Below are 14414 nucleotides of genomic sequence, written 5' to 3'. Positions count from 1 at the left end.
GATGATTTAAATGACACGAGTCATGTCTTCGCACCTGCACGTGCTGAAATGATAAGGTGACTGGGGTGCAGACAGGTATCTGTAACATTAACTCTGGTTTCTCTTCATCCATTCGGATAAATCTTTCGCCTTTTACTAAAGATTTCCGTGGAGAGGAACATCACAATGAGTCTATAGACTAATTTATTACGCCCTGCATTGCCAGGGTCAACATTCCAAATAATAAAAATAGAACTCCAAGCACTTGCATCAAAGGGAGGTAACCACTTCTTGCTTCTGTCTTCTCTCCTCTTTTAATGTGGGGATATTGCAAATGTACAGCGTTGTTTACAAGCTGAAGCCACCATCCCCTCATTGACCTTTTCTTTATTATGGGTGGGCACGACAATCGCTTGTTGGATTTGTATCTTGAGGGGTGCATTGACGTGAGCGTCGCTCACAATGATAGGCTAAGTAACATGATTAGTCCACGTTCAAAATAGCTGCCACACACACTGGATTGATCAAAGCCGACATTATTTTGACACGCCATGCTTGCATCAAGCGATCTCCGAGTTGAAGATGTTTACCAAATCATTTTTACAATTGTTTTATCACTGTTTATGTCACATAAAAAGCATATATTGAACAGATGATTTAAATGACACGAGTCATGTCTTCGCACCTGCACGTGCTGAAATGATAAGGTGACTGGGGTGCAGACAGGTATCTGTAACATTAACTCTGGTTTCTCTTCATCCATTCGGATAAATCTTTCGCCTTTTACTAAAGATTTCCGTGGAGAGGAACATCACAATGAGTCTATAGACTAATTTATTACGCCCTGCATTGCCAGGGTCAACATTCCAAATAATAAAAATAGAACTCCAAGCACTTGCATCAAAGGGAGGTAACCACTTCTTGCTTCTGACTTCTCTCCTCTTTTAATGTGGGGATATTGCAAATGTACAGCGTTGTTTACAAGCTGAAGCCACCATCCCCTCATTGACCTTTCCTTTATTATGGGTGGGCACGAGAATCGCTTGTTGGATTTGTATCTTGAGGGGTGCATTGACGTGAGCGTCGCTCACAATGATAGGCTAAGTAACACGATTAGTCCACGTTCAAAATGGCTGCCACACACACTGGATTGATCAAAGCCGACATTATTTTGACACGCCATGCTTGCATCAAGCGATCTCCGAGTTGAAGATGTTTACCAAATCATTTTTACAATTGTTTTATCACTGTTTATGTCACATAAAAAGCTTATATTGAACAGATGATTTAAATGACACGAGTCATGTCTTCGCACCTGCACGTGCTGAAATGATAAGGTGACTGGGGTGCAGACAGGTATCTGTAACATTAACTCTGGTTTCTCTTCATCCATTCGGATAAATCTTTCGCCTTTTACTAAAGATTTCCGTGGAGAGGAACATCACAATGAGTCTATAGACTAATTTATTACGCCCTGCATTGCCAGGGTCAACATTCCAAATAATAAAAATAGAACTCCAAGCACTTGCATCAAAGGGAGGTAACCACTTCTTGCTTCTGTCTTCTCTCCTCTTTTAATGTGGGGATATTGCAAATGTACAGCGTTGTTTACAAGCTGAAGCCACCATCCTCTCATTGACCTTTCCTTTATTATGGGTGCGCACGAGAATCGCTTGTTGGATTTGTATCTTCAGGGGTGCATTGACGTGAGCGTCGCTCACAATGATAGGCTAAGTAACATGATTAGTCCACGTTCAAAATAGCTTCCACACACACTGGATTGATCAAAGCCGACATTATTTTGACACGCCATGCTTGCATCAAGCGATCTCCGAGTTGAAGATGTTTACCAAATCATTTTTACAATTGTTTTATCACTGTTTATGTCACATAAAAAGCTTATATTGAACAGATGATTTAAATGACACGAGTCATGTCTTCGCACCTGCACGTGCTGAAATGATAAGGTGACTGGGGTGCAGACAGGTATCTGTAACATTAACTCTGGTTTCTCTTCATCCATTCGGATAAATCTTTCGCCTTTTACTAAAGATTTCCGTGGAGAGGAACATCACAATGAGTCTATAGACTAATTTATTACGCCCTGCATTGCCAGGGTCAACATTCCAAATAATAAAAATAGAACTCCAAGCACTTGCATCAAAGGGAGGTAACCACTTCTTGCTTCTGTCTTCTCTCCTCTTTTAATGTGGGGATATTGCAAATGTACAGCGTTGTTTACAAGCTGAAGCCACCATCCCCTCATTGACCTTTCCTTTATTATGGGTGGGCACGAGAATCGCTTGTTGGATTTGTATCTTCAGGGGTGCATTGACGTGAGCGTCGCTCACAATGATAGGCTAAGTAACACGATTAGTCCACGTTCAAAATGGCTGCCACACACACTGGATTGATCAAAGCCGACATTATTTTGACACGCCATGCTTGCATCAAGCGATCTCCGAGTTGAAGATGTTTACCAAATCATTTTTACAATTGTTTTATCACTGTTTATGTCACATAAAAAGCTTATATTGAACAGATGATTTAAATGACACGAGTCATGTCTTCGCACCTGCACGTGCTGAAATGATAAGGTGACTGGGGTGCAGACAGGTATCTGTAACATTAACTCTGGTTTCTCTTCATCCATTTGGATAAATCTTTCGCCTTTTACTAAAGATTTCCGTGGAGAGGAACATCACAATGAGTCTATAGACTAATTTATTACGCCCTGCATTGCCAGGGTCAACATTCCAAATAATAAAAATAGAAATCCAAGCACTTGCATCAAAGGGAGGTAACCACTTCTTGCTTCTGTCTTCTCTCCTCTTTTAATCTGGGGATATTGCAAATGTACAGCGTTGTTTACAAGCTGAAGCCACCATCCCCTCATTGACCTTTCCTTTATTATGGGTGGGCACGAGAATCGCTTGTTGGATTTGTATCTTCAGGGGTGCATTGACGTGAGCGTCGCTCACAATGATAGGCTAAGTAACACGATTAGTCCACGTTCAAAATGGCTTCCACACACACTGGATTGATCAAAGCCGACATTGTTTTGACACGCCATGCTTGCATCAAGCGATCTCCGAGTTGAAGATGTTTACCAAATCATTTTTACAATTGTTTTATCACTGTTTATGTCACATAAAAGGCTTATATTGAACAGATGATTTAAATGACACGAGTCATGTCTTCGCACCTGCACGTGCTGAAATGATAAGGTGACTGGGGTGCAGACAGGTATCTGTAACATTAACTCTGGTTTCTCTTCATCCATTCAGATAAATCTTTCGCCTTTTACTAAAGATTTCCGTGGAGAGGAACATCACAATGAGTCTATAGACTAATTTATTACGCCCTGCATTGCCAGGGTCAACATTCCAAATAATAAAAATAGAACTCCAAGCACTTGCATCAAAGGGAGGTAACCACTTCTTGCTTCTGTCTTCTCTCCTCTTTTAATGTGGGGATATTGCAAATGTACAGCGTTGTTTACAAGCTGAAGCCACCATCCCCTCATTGACCTTTCCTTTATTATGGGTGGGCACGAGAATCGCTTGTTGGATTTGTATCTTGAGGGGTGCATTGACGTGAGCGTCGCTCACAATGATAGGCTAAGTAACACGATTAGTCCACGTTCAAAATGGCTGCCACACACACTGGATTGATCAAAGCCGACATTATTTTGACACGCCATGCTTGCATCAAGCGATCTCCGAGTTGAAGATGTTTACCAAATCATTTTTACAATTGTTTTATCACTGTTTATGTCACATAAAAAGCTTATATTGAACAGATGATTTAAATGACACGAGTCATGTCTTCGCACCTGCACGTGCTGAAATGATAAGGTGACTGGGGTGCAGACAGGTATCTGTAACATTAACTCTGGTTTCTCTTCATCCATTCGGATAAATCTTTCGCCTTTTACTAAAGATTTCCGTGGAGAGGAACATCACAATGAGTCTATAGACTAATTTATTACGCCCTGCATTGCCAGGGTCAACATTCCAAATAATAAAAATAGAACTCCAAGCACTTGCATCAAAGGGAGGTAACCACTTCTTGCTTCTGTCTTCTCTCCTCTTTTAATGTGGGGATATTGCAAATGTACAGCGTTGTTTACAAGCTGAAGCCACCATCCTCTCATTGACCTTTCCTTTATTATGGGTGCGCACGAGAATCGCTTGTTGGATTTGTATCTTCAGGGGTGCATTGACGTGAGCGTCGCTCACAATGATAGGCTAAGTAACATGATTAGTCCACGTTCAAAATAGCTTCCACACACACTGGATTGATCAAAGCCGACATTATTTTGACACGCCATGCTTGCATCAAGCGATCTCCGAGTTGAAGATGTTTACCAAATCATTTTTACAATTGTTTTATCACTGTTTATGTCACATAAAAAGCTTATATTGAACAGATGATTTAAATGACACGAGTCATGTCTTCGCACCTGCACGTGCTGAAATGATAAGGTGACTGGGGTGCAGACAGGTATCTGTAACATTAACTCTGGTTTCTCTTCATCCATTCGGATAAATCTTTCGCCTTTTACTAAAGATTTCCGTGGAGAGGAACATCACAATGAGTCTATAGACTAATTTATTACGCCCTGCATTGCCAGGGTCAACATTCCAAATAATAAAAATAGAACTCCAAGCACTTGCATCAAAGGGAGGTAACCACTTCTTGCTTCTGTCTTCTCTCCTCTTTTAATGTGGGGATATTGCAAATGTACAGCGTTGTTTACAAGCTGAAGCCACCATCCCCTCATTGACCTTTCCTTTATTATGGGTGGGCACGAGAATCGCTTGTTGGATTTGTATCTTCAGGGGTGCATTGACGTGAGCGTCGCTCACAATGATAGGCTAAGTAACACGATTAGTCCACGTTCAAAATGGCTGCCACACACACTGGATTGATCAAAGCCGACATTATTTTGACACGCCATGCTTGCATCAAGCGATCTCCGAGTTGAAGATGTTTACCAAATCATTTTTACAATTGTTTTATCACTGTTTATGTCACATAAAAAGCTTATATTGAACAGATGATTTAAATGACACGAGTCATGTCTTCGCACCTGCACGTGCTGAAATGATAAGGTGACTGGGGTGCAGACAGGTATCTGTAACATTAACTCTGGTTTCTCTTCAACCATTCGGATAAATCTTTCGCCTTTTACTAAAGATTTCCGTGGAGAGGAACATCACAATGAGTCTATAGACTAATTTATTACGCCCTGCATTGCCAGGGTCAACATTCCAAATAATAAAAATAGAAATCCAAGCACTTGCATCAAAGGGAGGTAACCACTTCTTGCTTCTGTCTTCTCTCCTCTTTTAATCTGGGGATATTGCAAATGTACAGCGTTGTTTACAAGCTGAAGCCACCATCCCCTCATTGACCTTTCCTTTATTATGGGTGGGCACGAGAATCGCTTGTTGGATTTGTATCTTGAGGGGTGCATTGACGTGAGCGTCGCTCACAATGATAGGCTAAGTAACACGATTAGTCCACGTTCAAAATGGCTGCCACACACACTGGATTGATCAAAGCCGACATTGTTTTGACACGCCATGCTTGCATCAAGCGATCTCCGAGTTGAAGATGTTTACCAAATCATTTTTACAATTGTTTTATCACTGTTTATGTCACATAAAAAGCTTATATTGAACAGATGATTTAAATGACACGAGTCATGTCTTCGCACCTGCACGTGCTGAAATGATAAGGTGACTGGGGTGCAGACAGGTATCTGTAACATTAACTCTGGTTTCTCTTCATCCATTCAGATAAATCTTTCGCCTTTTACTAAAGATTTCCGTGGAGAGGAACATCACAATGAGTCTATAGACTAATTTATTACGCCCTGCATTGCCAGGGTCAACATTCCAAATAATAAAAATAGAACTCCAAGCACTTGCATCAAAGGGAGGTAACCACTTCTTGCTTCTGTCTTCTCTCCTCTTTTAATGTGGGGATATTGCAAATGTACAGCGTTGTTTACAAGCTGAAGCCACCATCCCCTCATTGACCTTTTCTTTATTATGGGTGGGCACGAGAATCGCTTGTTGGATTTGTATCTTCAGGGGTGCATTGACGTGAGCGTCGCACAATGATAGGCTAAGTAACATGATTAGTCCACGTTCAAAATAGCTTCCACACACACTGGATTGATCAAAGCCGACATTATTTTGACACGCCATGCTTGCATCAAGCGATCTCCGAGTTGAAGATGTTTACCAAATCATTTTTACAATTGTTTTATCACTGTTTATGTCACATAAAAAGCTTATATTGAACAGATGATTTAAATGACACGAGTCATGTCTTCGCACCTGCACGTGCTGAAATGATAAGGTGACTGGGGTGCAGACAGGTATCTGTAACATTAACTCTGGTTTCTCTTCAACCATTCGGATAAATCTTTCGCCTTTTACTAAAGATTTCCGTGGAGAGGAACATCACAATGAGTCTATAGACTAATTTATTACGCCCTGCATTGCCAGGGTCAACATTCCAAATAATAAAAATAGAAATCCAAGCACTTGCATCAAAGGGAGGTAACCACTTCTTGCTTCTGTCTTCTCTCCTCTTTTAATCTGGGGATATTGCAAATGTACAGCGTTGTTTACAAGCTGAAGCCACCATCCCCTCATTGACCTTTCCTTTATTATGGGTGGGCACGAGAATCGCTTGTTGGATTTGTATCTTGAGGGGTGCATTGACGTGAGCGTCGCTCACAATGATAGGCTAAGTAACACGATTAGTCCACGTTCAAAATGGCTGCCACACACACTGGATTGATCAAAGCCGACATTGTTTTGACACGCCATGCTTGCATCAAGCGATCTCCGAGTTGAAGATGTTTACCAAATCATTTTTACAATTGTTTTATCACTGTTTATGTCACATAAAAGGCTTATATTGAACAGATGATTTAAATGACACGAGTCATGTCTTCGCACCTGCACGTGCTGAAATGATAAGGTGACTGGGGTGCAGACAGGTATCTGTAACATTAACTCTGGTTTCTCTTCATCCATTCAGATAAATCTTTCGCCTTTTACTAAAGATTTCCGTGGAGAGGAACATCACAATGAGTCTATAGACTAATTTATTACGCCCTGCATTGCCAGGGTCAACATTCCAAATAATAAAAATAGAAATCCAAGCACTTGCATCAAAGGGAGGTAACCACTTCTTGCTTCTGTCTTCTCTCCTCTTTTAATGTGGGGATATTGCAAATGTACAGCGTTGTTTACAAGCTGAAGCCACCATCCCCTCATTGACCTTTTCTTTATTATGGGTGGGCACGAGAATCGCTTGTTGGATTTGTATCTTCAGGGGTGCATTGACGTGAGCGTCGCACAATGATAGGCTAAGTAACATGATTAGTCCACGTTCAAAATAGCTTCCACACACACTGGATTGATCAAAGCCGACATTATTTTGACACGCCATGCTTGCATCAAGCGATCTCCGAGTTGAAGATGTTTACCAAATCATTTTTACAATTGTTTTATCACTGTTTATGTCACATAAAAAGCTTATATTGAACAGATGATTTAAATGACACGAGTCATGTCTTCGCACCTGCACGTGCTGAAATGATAAGGTGACTGGGGTGCAGACAGGTATCTGTAACATTAACTCTGGTTTCTCTTCATCCATTCGGATAAATCTTTCGCCTTTTACTAAAGATTTCCGTGGAGAGGAACATCACAATGAGTCTATAGACTAATTTATTACGCCCTGCATTGCCAGGGTCAACATTCCAAATAATAAAAATAGAACTCCAAGCACTTGCATCAAAGGGAGGTAACCACTTCTTGCTTCTGTCTTCTCTCCTCTTTTAATGTGGGGATATTGCAAATGTACAGCGTTGTTTACAAGCTGAAGCCACCATCCCCTCATTGACCTTTCCTTTATTATGGGTGGGCACGAGAATCGCTTGTTGGATTTGTATCTTGAGGGGTGCATTGACGTGAGCGTCGCTCACAATGATAGGCTAAGTAACACGATTAGTCCACGTTCAAAATGGCTGCCACACACACTGGATTGATCAAAGCCGACATTGTTTTGACACGCCATGCTTGCATCAAGCGATCTCCGAGTTGAAGATGTTTACCAAATCATTTTTACAATTGTTTTATCACTGTTTATGTCACATAAAAAGCTTATATTGAACAGATGATTTAAATGACACGAGTCATGTCTTCGCACCTGCACGTGCTGAAATGATAAGGTGACTGGGGTGCAGACAGGTATCTGTAACATTAACTCTGGTTTCTCTTCATCCATTCGGATAAATCTTTCGCCTTTTACTAAAGATTTCCGTGGAGAGGAACATCACAATGAGTCTATAGACTAATTTATTACGCCCTGCATTGCCAGGGTCAACATTCCAAATAATAAAAATAGAACTCCAAGCACTTGCATCAAAGGGAGGTAACCACTTCTTGCTTCTGTCTTCTCTCCTCTTTTAATGTGGGGATATTGCAAATGTACAGCGTTGTTTACAAGCTGAAGCCACCATCCCCTCATTGACCTTTTCTTTATTATGGGTGGGCACGACAATCGCTTGTTGGATTTGTATCTTGAGGGGTGCATTGACGTGAGCGTCGCTCACAATGATAGGCTAAGTAACATGATTAGTCCACGTTCAAAATAGCTGCCACACACACTGGATTGATCAAAGCCGACATTATTTTGACACGCCATGCTTGCATCAAGCGATCTCCGAGTTGAAGATGTTTACCAAATCATTTTTACAATTGTTTTATCACTGTTTATGTCACATAAAAAGCATATATTGAACAGATGATTTAAATGACACGAGTCATGTCTTCGCACCTGCACGTGCTGAAATGATAAGGTGACTGGGGTGCAGACAGGTATCTGTAACATTAACTCTGGTTTCTCTTCATCCATTCGGATAAATCTTTCGCCTTTTACTAAAGATTTCCGTGGAGAGGAACATCACAATGAGTCTATAGACTAATTTATTACGCCCTGCATTGCCAGGGTCAACATTCCAAATAATAAAAATAGAACTCCAAGCACTTGCATCAAAGGGAGGTAACCACTTCTTGCTTCTGACTTCTCTCCTCTTTTAATGTGGGGATATTGCAAATGTACAGCGTTGTTTACAAGCTGAAGCCACCATCCCCTCATTGACCTTTCCTTTATTATGGGTGGGCACGAGAATCGCTTGTTGGATTTGTATCTTGAGGGGTGCATTGACGTGAGCGTCGCTCACAATGATAGGCTAAGTAACACGATTAGTCCACGTTCAAAATGGCTGCCACACACACTGGATTGATCAAAGCCGACATTATTTTGACACGCCATGCTTGCATCAAGCGATCTCCGAGTTGAAGATGTTTACCAAATCATTTTTACAATTGTTTTATCACTGTTTATGTCACATAAAAAGCTTATATTGAACAGATGATTTAAATGACACGAGTCATGTCTTCGCACCTGCACGTGCTGAAATGATAAGGTGACTGGGGTGCAGACAGGTATCTGTAACATTAACTCTGGTTTCTCTTCATCCATTCGGATAAATCTTTCGCCTTTTACTAAAGATTTCCGTGGAGAGGAACATCACAATGAGTCTATAGACTAATTTATTACGCCCTGCATTGCCAGGGTCAACATTCCAAATAATAAAAATAGAACTCCAAGCACTTGCATCAAAGGGAGGTAACCACTTCTTGCTTCTGTCTTCTCTCCTCTTTTAATGTGGGGATATTGCAAATGTACAGCGTTGTTTACAAGCTGAAGCCACCATCCTCTCATTGACCTTTCCTTTATTATGGGTGCGCACGAGAATCGCTTGTTGGATTTGTATCTTCAGGGGTGCATTGACGTGAGCGTCGCTCACAATGATAGGCTAAGTAACATGATTAGTCCACGTTCAAAATAGCTTCCACACACACTGGATTGATCAAAGCCGACATTATTTTGACACGCCATGCTTGCATCAAGCGATCTCCGAGTTGAAGATGTTTACCAAATCATTTTTACAATTGTTTTATCACTGTTTATGTCACATAAAAAGCTTATATTGAACAGATGATTTAAATGACACGAGTCATGTCTTCGCACCTGCACGTGCTGAAATGATAAGGTGACTGGGGTGCAGACAGGTATCTGTAACATTAACTCTGGTTTCTCTTCATCCATTCGGATAAATCTTTCGCCTTTTACTAAAGATTTCCGTGGAGAGGAACATCACAATGAGTCTATAGACTAATTTATTACGCCCTGCATTGCCAGGGTCAACATTCCAAATAATAAAAATAGAACTCCAAGCACTTGCATCAAAGGGAGGTAACCACTTCTTGCTTCTGTCTTCTCTCCTCTTTTAATGTGGGGATATTGCAAATGTACAGCGTTGTTTACAAGCTGAAGCCACCATCCCCTCATTGACCTTTCCTTTATTATGGGTGGGCACGAGAATCGCTTGTTGGATTTGTATCTTGAGGGGTGCATTGACGTGAGCGTCGCTCACAATGATAGGCTAAGTAACACGATTAGTCCACGTTCAAAATGGCTGCCACACACACTGGATTGATCAAAGCCGACATTATTTTGACACGCCATGCTTGCATCAAGCGATCTCCGAGTTGAAGATGTTTACCAAATCATTTTTACAATTGTTTTATCACTGTTTATGTCACATAAAAAGCTTATATTGAACAGATGATTTAAATGACACGAGTCATGTCTTCGCACCTGCACGTGCTGAAATGATAAGGTGACTGGGGTGCAGACAGGTATCTGTAACATTAACTCTGGTTTCTCTTCATCCATTCGGATAAATCTTTCGCCTTTTACTAAAGATTTCCGTGGAGAGGAACATCACAATGAGTCTATAGACTAATTTATTACGCCCTGCATTGCCAGGGTCAACATTCCAAATAATAAAAATAGAAATCCAAGCACTTGCATCAAAGGGAGGTAACCACTTCTTGCTTCTGTCTTCTCTCCTCTTTTAATCTGGGGATATTGCAAATGTACAGCGTTGTTTACAAGCTGAAGCCACCATCCCCTCATTGACCTTTCCTTTATTATGGGTGGGCACGAGAATCGCTTGTTGGATTTGTATCTTCAGGGGTGCATTGACGTGAGCGTCGCTCACAATGATAGGCTAAGTAACACGATTAGTCCACGTTCAAAATGGCTTCCACACACACTGGATTGATCAAAGCCGACATTGTTTTGACACGCCATGCTTGCATCAAGCGATCTCCGAGTTGAAGATGTTTACCAAATCATTTTTACAATTGTTTTATCACTGTTTATGTCACATAAAAGGCTTATATTGAACAGATGATTTAAATGACACGAGTCATGTCTTCGCACCTGCACGTGCTGAAATGATAAGGTGACTGGGGTGCAGACAGGTATCTGTAACATTAACTCTGGTTTCTCTTCATCCATTCAGATAAATCTTTCGCCTTTTACTAAAGATTTCCGTGGAGAGGAACATCACAATGAGTCTATAGACTAATTTATTACGCCCTGCATTGCCAGGGTCAACATTCCAAATAATAAAAATAGAACTCCAAGCACTTGCATCAAAGGGAGGTAACCACTTCTTGCTTCTGTCTTCTCTCCTCTTTTAATGTGGGGATATTGCAAATGTACAGCGTTGTTTACAAGCTGAAGCCACCATCCCCTCATTGACCTTTCCTTTATTATGGGTGGGCACGAGAATCGCTTGTTGGATTTGTATCTTGAGGGGTGCATTGACGTGAGCGTCGCTCACAATGATAGGCTAAGTAACACGATTAGTCCACGTTCAAAATGGCTGCCACACACACTGGATTGATCAAAGCCGACATTATTTTGACACGCCATGCTTGCATCAAGCGATCTCCGAGTTGAAGATGTTTACCAAATCATTTTTACAATTGTTTTATCACTGTTTATGTCACATAAAAAGCTTATATTGAACAGATGATTTAAATGACACGAGTCATGTCTTCGCACCTGCACGTGCTGAAATGATAAGGTGACTGGGGTGCAGACAGGTATCTGTAACATTAACTCTGGTTTCTCTTCATCCATTCGGATAAATCTTTCGCCTTTTACTAAAGATTTCCGTGGAGAGGAACATCACAATGAGTCTATAGACTAATTTATTACGCCCTGCATTGCCAGGGTCAACATTCCAAATAATAAAAATAGAACTCCAAGCACTTGCATCAAAGGGAGGTAACCACTTCTTGCTTCTGTCTTCTCTCCTCTTTTAATGTGGGGATATTGCAAATGTACAGCGTTGTTTACAAGCTGAAGCCACCATCCTCTCATTGACCTTTCCTTTATTATGGGTGCGCACGAGAATCGCTTGTTGGATTTGTATCTTCAGGGGTGCATTGACGTGAGCGTCGCTCACAATGATAGGCTAAGTAACATGATTAGTCCACGTTCAAAATAGCTTCCACACACACTGGATTGATCAAAGCCGACATTATTTTGACACGCCATGCTTGCATCAAGCGATCTCCGAGTTGAAGATGTTTACCAAATCATTTTTACAATTGTTTTATCACTGTTTATGTCACATAAAAAGCTTATATTGAACAGATGATTTAAATGACACGAGTCATGTCTTCGCACCTGCACGTGCTGAAATGATAAGGTGACTGGGGTGCAGACAGGTATCTGTAACATTAACTCTGGTTTCTCTTCATCCATTCGGATAAATCTTTCGCCTTTTACTAAAGATTTCCGTGGAGAGGAACATCACAATGAGTCTATAGACTAATTTATTACGCCCTGCATTGCCAGGGTCAACATTCCAAATAATAAAAATAGAACTCCAAGCACTTGCATCAAAGGGAGGTAACCACTTCTTGCTTCTGTCTTCTCTCCTCTTTTAATGTGGGGATATTGCAAATGTACAGCGTTGTTTACAAGCTGAAGCCACCATCCCCTCATTGACCTTTCCTTTATTATGGGTGGGCACGAGAATCGCTTGTTGGATTTGTATCTTCAGGGGTGTATTGACGTGAGCGTCGCTCACAATGATAGGCTAAGTAACACGATTAGTCCACGTTCAAAATGGCTGCCACACACACTGGATTGATCAAAGCCGACATTATTTTGACACGCCATGCTTGCATCAAGCGATCTCCGAGTTGAAGATGTTTACCAAATCATTTTTACAATTGTTTTATCACTGTTTATGTCACATAAAAAGCTTATATTGAACAGATGATTTAAATGACACGAGTCATGTCTTCGCACCTGCACGTGCTGAAATGATAAGGTGACTGGGGTGCAGACAGGTATCTGTAACATTAACTCTGGTTTCTCTTCAACCATTCGGATAAATCTTTCGCCTTTTACTAAAGATTTCCGTGGAGAGGAACATCACAATGAGTCTATAGACTAATTTATTACGCCCTGCATTGCCAGGGTCAACATTCCAAATAATAAAAATAGAAATCCAAGCACTTGCATCAAAGGGAGGTAACCACTTCTTGCTTCTGTCTTCTCTCCTCTTTTAATCTGGGGATATTGCAAATGTACAGCGTTGTTTACAAGCTGAAGCCACCATCCCCTCATTGACCTTTCCTTTATTATGGGTGGGCACGAGAATCGCTTGTTGGATTTGTATCTTGAGGGGTGCATTGACGTGAGCGTCGCTCACAATGATAGGCTAAGTAACACGATTAGTCCACGTTCAAAATGGCTGCCACACACACTGGATTGATCAAAGCCGACATTGTTTTGACACGCCATGCTTGCATCAAGCGATCTCCGAGTTGAAGATGTTTACCAAATCATTTTTACAATTGTTTTATCACTGTTTATGTCACATAAAAGGCTTATATTGAACAGATGATTTAAATGACACGAGTCATGTCTTCGCACCTGCACGTGCTGAAATGATAAGGTGACTGGGGTGCAGACAGGTATCTGTAACATTAACTCTGGTTTCTCTTCATCCATTCAGATAAATCTTTCGCCTTTTACTAAAGATTTCCGTGGAGAGGAACATCACAATGAGTCTATAGACTAATTTATTACGCCCTGCATTGCCAGGGTCAACATTCCAAATAATAAAAATAGAACTCCAAGCACTTGCATCAAAGGGAGGTAACCACTTCTTGCTTCTGTCTTCTCTCCTCTTTTAATGTGGGGATATTGCAAATGTACAGCGTTGTTTACAAGCTGAAGCCACCATCCCCTCATTGACCTTTTCTTTATTATGGGTGGGCACGAGAATCGCTTGTTGGATTTGTATCTTCAGGGGTGCATTGACGTGAGCGTCGCACAATGATAGGCTAAGTAACATGATTAGTCCACGTTCAAAATAGCTTCCACACACACTGGATTGATCAAAGCCGACATTATTTTGACACGCCATGCTTGCATCAAGCGATCTCCGAGTTGAA

General features: G+C 41.1%; 23 non-coding genes across 23 annotated transcripts; all 23 read left to right on the top strand.

Annotated features, from left to right (window-relative positions):
- Positions 1 to 88: 88 nt before the first annotated feature.
- LOC139466204 (U5 spliceosomal RNA) lies at positions 89 to 209 on the top strand. The gene has a single exon (XR_011653258.1). It is a non-coding gene; the product is annotated as a U5 spliceosomal RNA (small nuclear RNA).
- A 509-nt stretch (positions 210 to 718) lies between these two features.
- LOC139466202 (U5 spliceosomal RNA) lies at positions 719 to 839 on the top strand. Its single transcript, XR_011653256.1, has one exon. It is a non-coding gene; the product is annotated as a U5 spliceosomal RNA (small nuclear RNA).
- Positions 840 to 1348: 509 nt separating this feature from the next.
- On the top strand, positions 1349 to 1469 carry LOC139466201 (U5 spliceosomal RNA). The gene has a single exon (XR_011653255.1). It is a non-coding gene; the product is annotated as a U5 spliceosomal RNA (small nuclear RNA).
- A 509-nt stretch (positions 1470 to 1978) lies between these two features.
- On the top strand, positions 1979 to 2099 carry LOC139466200 (U5 spliceosomal RNA). Its single transcript, XR_011653254.1, has one exon. It is a non-coding gene; the product is annotated as a U5 spliceosomal RNA (small nuclear RNA).
- Positions 2100 to 2608: 509 nt separating this feature from the next.
- LOC139466455 (U5 spliceosomal RNA) lies at positions 2609 to 2729 on the top strand. Its single transcript, XR_011653496.1, has one exon. It is a non-coding gene; the product is annotated as a U5 spliceosomal RNA (small nuclear RNA).
- A 509-nt stretch (positions 2730 to 3238) lies between these two features.
- On the top strand, positions 3239 to 3359 carry LOC139466498 (U5 spliceosomal RNA). The gene has a single exon (XR_011653538.1). It is a non-coding gene; the product is annotated as a U5 spliceosomal RNA (small nuclear RNA).
- A 509-nt stretch (positions 3360 to 3868) lies between these two features.
- LOC139466199 (U5 spliceosomal RNA) lies at positions 3869 to 3989 on the top strand. The gene has a single exon (XR_011653253.1). It is a non-coding gene; the product is annotated as a U5 spliceosomal RNA (small nuclear RNA).
- Positions 3990 to 4498: 509 nt separating this feature from the next.
- Positions 4499 to 4619, top strand: LOC139466197 (U5 spliceosomal RNA). Its single transcript, XR_011653252.1, has one exon. It is a non-coding gene; the product is annotated as a U5 spliceosomal RNA (small nuclear RNA).
- Positions 4620 to 5128: 509 nt separating this feature from the next.
- On the top strand, positions 5129 to 5249 carry LOC139466430 (U5 spliceosomal RNA). The gene has a single exon (XR_011653472.1). It is a non-coding gene; the product is annotated as a U5 spliceosomal RNA (small nuclear RNA).
- Positions 5250 to 5758: 509 nt separating this feature from the next.
- On the top strand, positions 5759 to 5879 carry LOC139466497 (U5 spliceosomal RNA). The gene has a single exon (XR_011653537.1). It is a non-coding gene; the product is annotated as a U5 spliceosomal RNA (small nuclear RNA).
- Positions 5880 to 6386: 507 nt separating this feature from the next.
- Positions 6387 to 6507, top strand: LOC139466429 (U5 spliceosomal RNA). Its single transcript, XR_011653471.1, has one exon. It is a non-coding gene; the product is annotated as a U5 spliceosomal RNA (small nuclear RNA).
- A 509-nt stretch (positions 6508 to 7016) lies between these two features.
- Positions 7017 to 7137, top strand: LOC139466495 (U5 spliceosomal RNA). The gene has a single exon (XR_011653536.1). It is a non-coding gene; the product is annotated as a U5 spliceosomal RNA (small nuclear RNA).
- A 507-nt stretch (positions 7138 to 7644) lies between these two features.
- Positions 7645 to 7765, top strand: LOC139466196 (U5 spliceosomal RNA). The gene has a single exon (XR_011653251.1). It is a non-coding gene; the product is annotated as a U5 spliceosomal RNA (small nuclear RNA).
- Positions 7766 to 8274: 509 nt separating this feature from the next.
- LOC139466195 (U5 spliceosomal RNA) lies at positions 8275 to 8395 on the top strand. Its single transcript, XR_011653250.1, has one exon. It is a non-coding gene; the product is annotated as a U5 spliceosomal RNA (small nuclear RNA).
- A 509-nt stretch (positions 8396 to 8904) lies between these two features.
- Positions 8905 to 9025, top strand: LOC139466194 (U5 spliceosomal RNA). The gene has a single exon (XR_011653249.1). It is a non-coding gene; the product is annotated as a U5 spliceosomal RNA (small nuclear RNA).
- Positions 9026 to 9534: 509 nt separating this feature from the next.
- LOC139466193 (U5 spliceosomal RNA) lies at positions 9535 to 9655 on the top strand. Its single transcript, XR_011653248.1, has one exon. It is a non-coding gene; the product is annotated as a U5 spliceosomal RNA (small nuclear RNA).
- Positions 9656 to 10164: 509 nt separating this feature from the next.
- Positions 10165 to 10285, top strand: LOC139466192 (U5 spliceosomal RNA). The gene has a single exon (XR_011653247.1). It is a non-coding gene; the product is annotated as a U5 spliceosomal RNA (small nuclear RNA).
- Positions 10286 to 10794: 509 nt separating this feature from the next.
- LOC139466190 (U5 spliceosomal RNA) lies at positions 10795 to 10915 on the top strand. The gene has a single exon (XR_011653245.1). It is a non-coding gene; the product is annotated as a U5 spliceosomal RNA (small nuclear RNA).
- A 509-nt stretch (positions 10916 to 11424) lies between these two features.
- On the top strand, positions 11425 to 11545 carry LOC139466494 (U5 spliceosomal RNA). Its single transcript, XR_011653535.1, has one exon. It is a non-coding gene; the product is annotated as a U5 spliceosomal RNA (small nuclear RNA).
- Positions 11546 to 12054: 509 nt separating this feature from the next.
- Positions 12055 to 12175, top strand: LOC139466189 (U5 spliceosomal RNA). Its single transcript, XR_011653244.1, has one exon. It is a non-coding gene; the product is annotated as a U5 spliceosomal RNA (small nuclear RNA).
- Positions 12176 to 12684: 509 nt separating this feature from the next.
- Positions 12685 to 12805, top strand: LOC139466188 (U5 spliceosomal RNA). Its single transcript, XR_011653243.1, has one exon. It is a non-coding gene; the product is annotated as a U5 spliceosomal RNA (small nuclear RNA).
- Positions 12806 to 13314: 509 nt separating this feature from the next.
- On the top strand, positions 13315 to 13435 carry LOC139466428 (U5 spliceosomal RNA). The gene has a single exon (XR_011653470.1). It is a non-coding gene; the product is annotated as a U5 spliceosomal RNA (small nuclear RNA).
- A 509-nt stretch (positions 13436 to 13944) lies between these two features.
- On the top strand, positions 13945 to 14065 carry LOC139466493 (U5 spliceosomal RNA). Its single transcript, XR_011653534.1, has one exon. It is a non-coding gene; the product is annotated as a U5 spliceosomal RNA (small nuclear RNA).
- Positions 14066 to 14414: the final 349 nt, after the last annotated feature.

This window comes from Haliotis cracherodii, unplaced genomic scaffold (assembly GCF_022045235.1).
Source record: "Haliotis cracherodii isolate W230 unplaced genomic scaffold, xgHalCrac1.p SCAF_18, whole genome shotgun sequence".
NCBI classification, from domain to species: domain Eukaryota; kingdom Metazoa; phylum Mollusca; class Gastropoda; order Lepetellida; family Haliotidae; genus Haliotis; species Haliotis cracherodii.
This window is presented reverse-complemented; position numbering and strand designations above follow the sequence as displayed.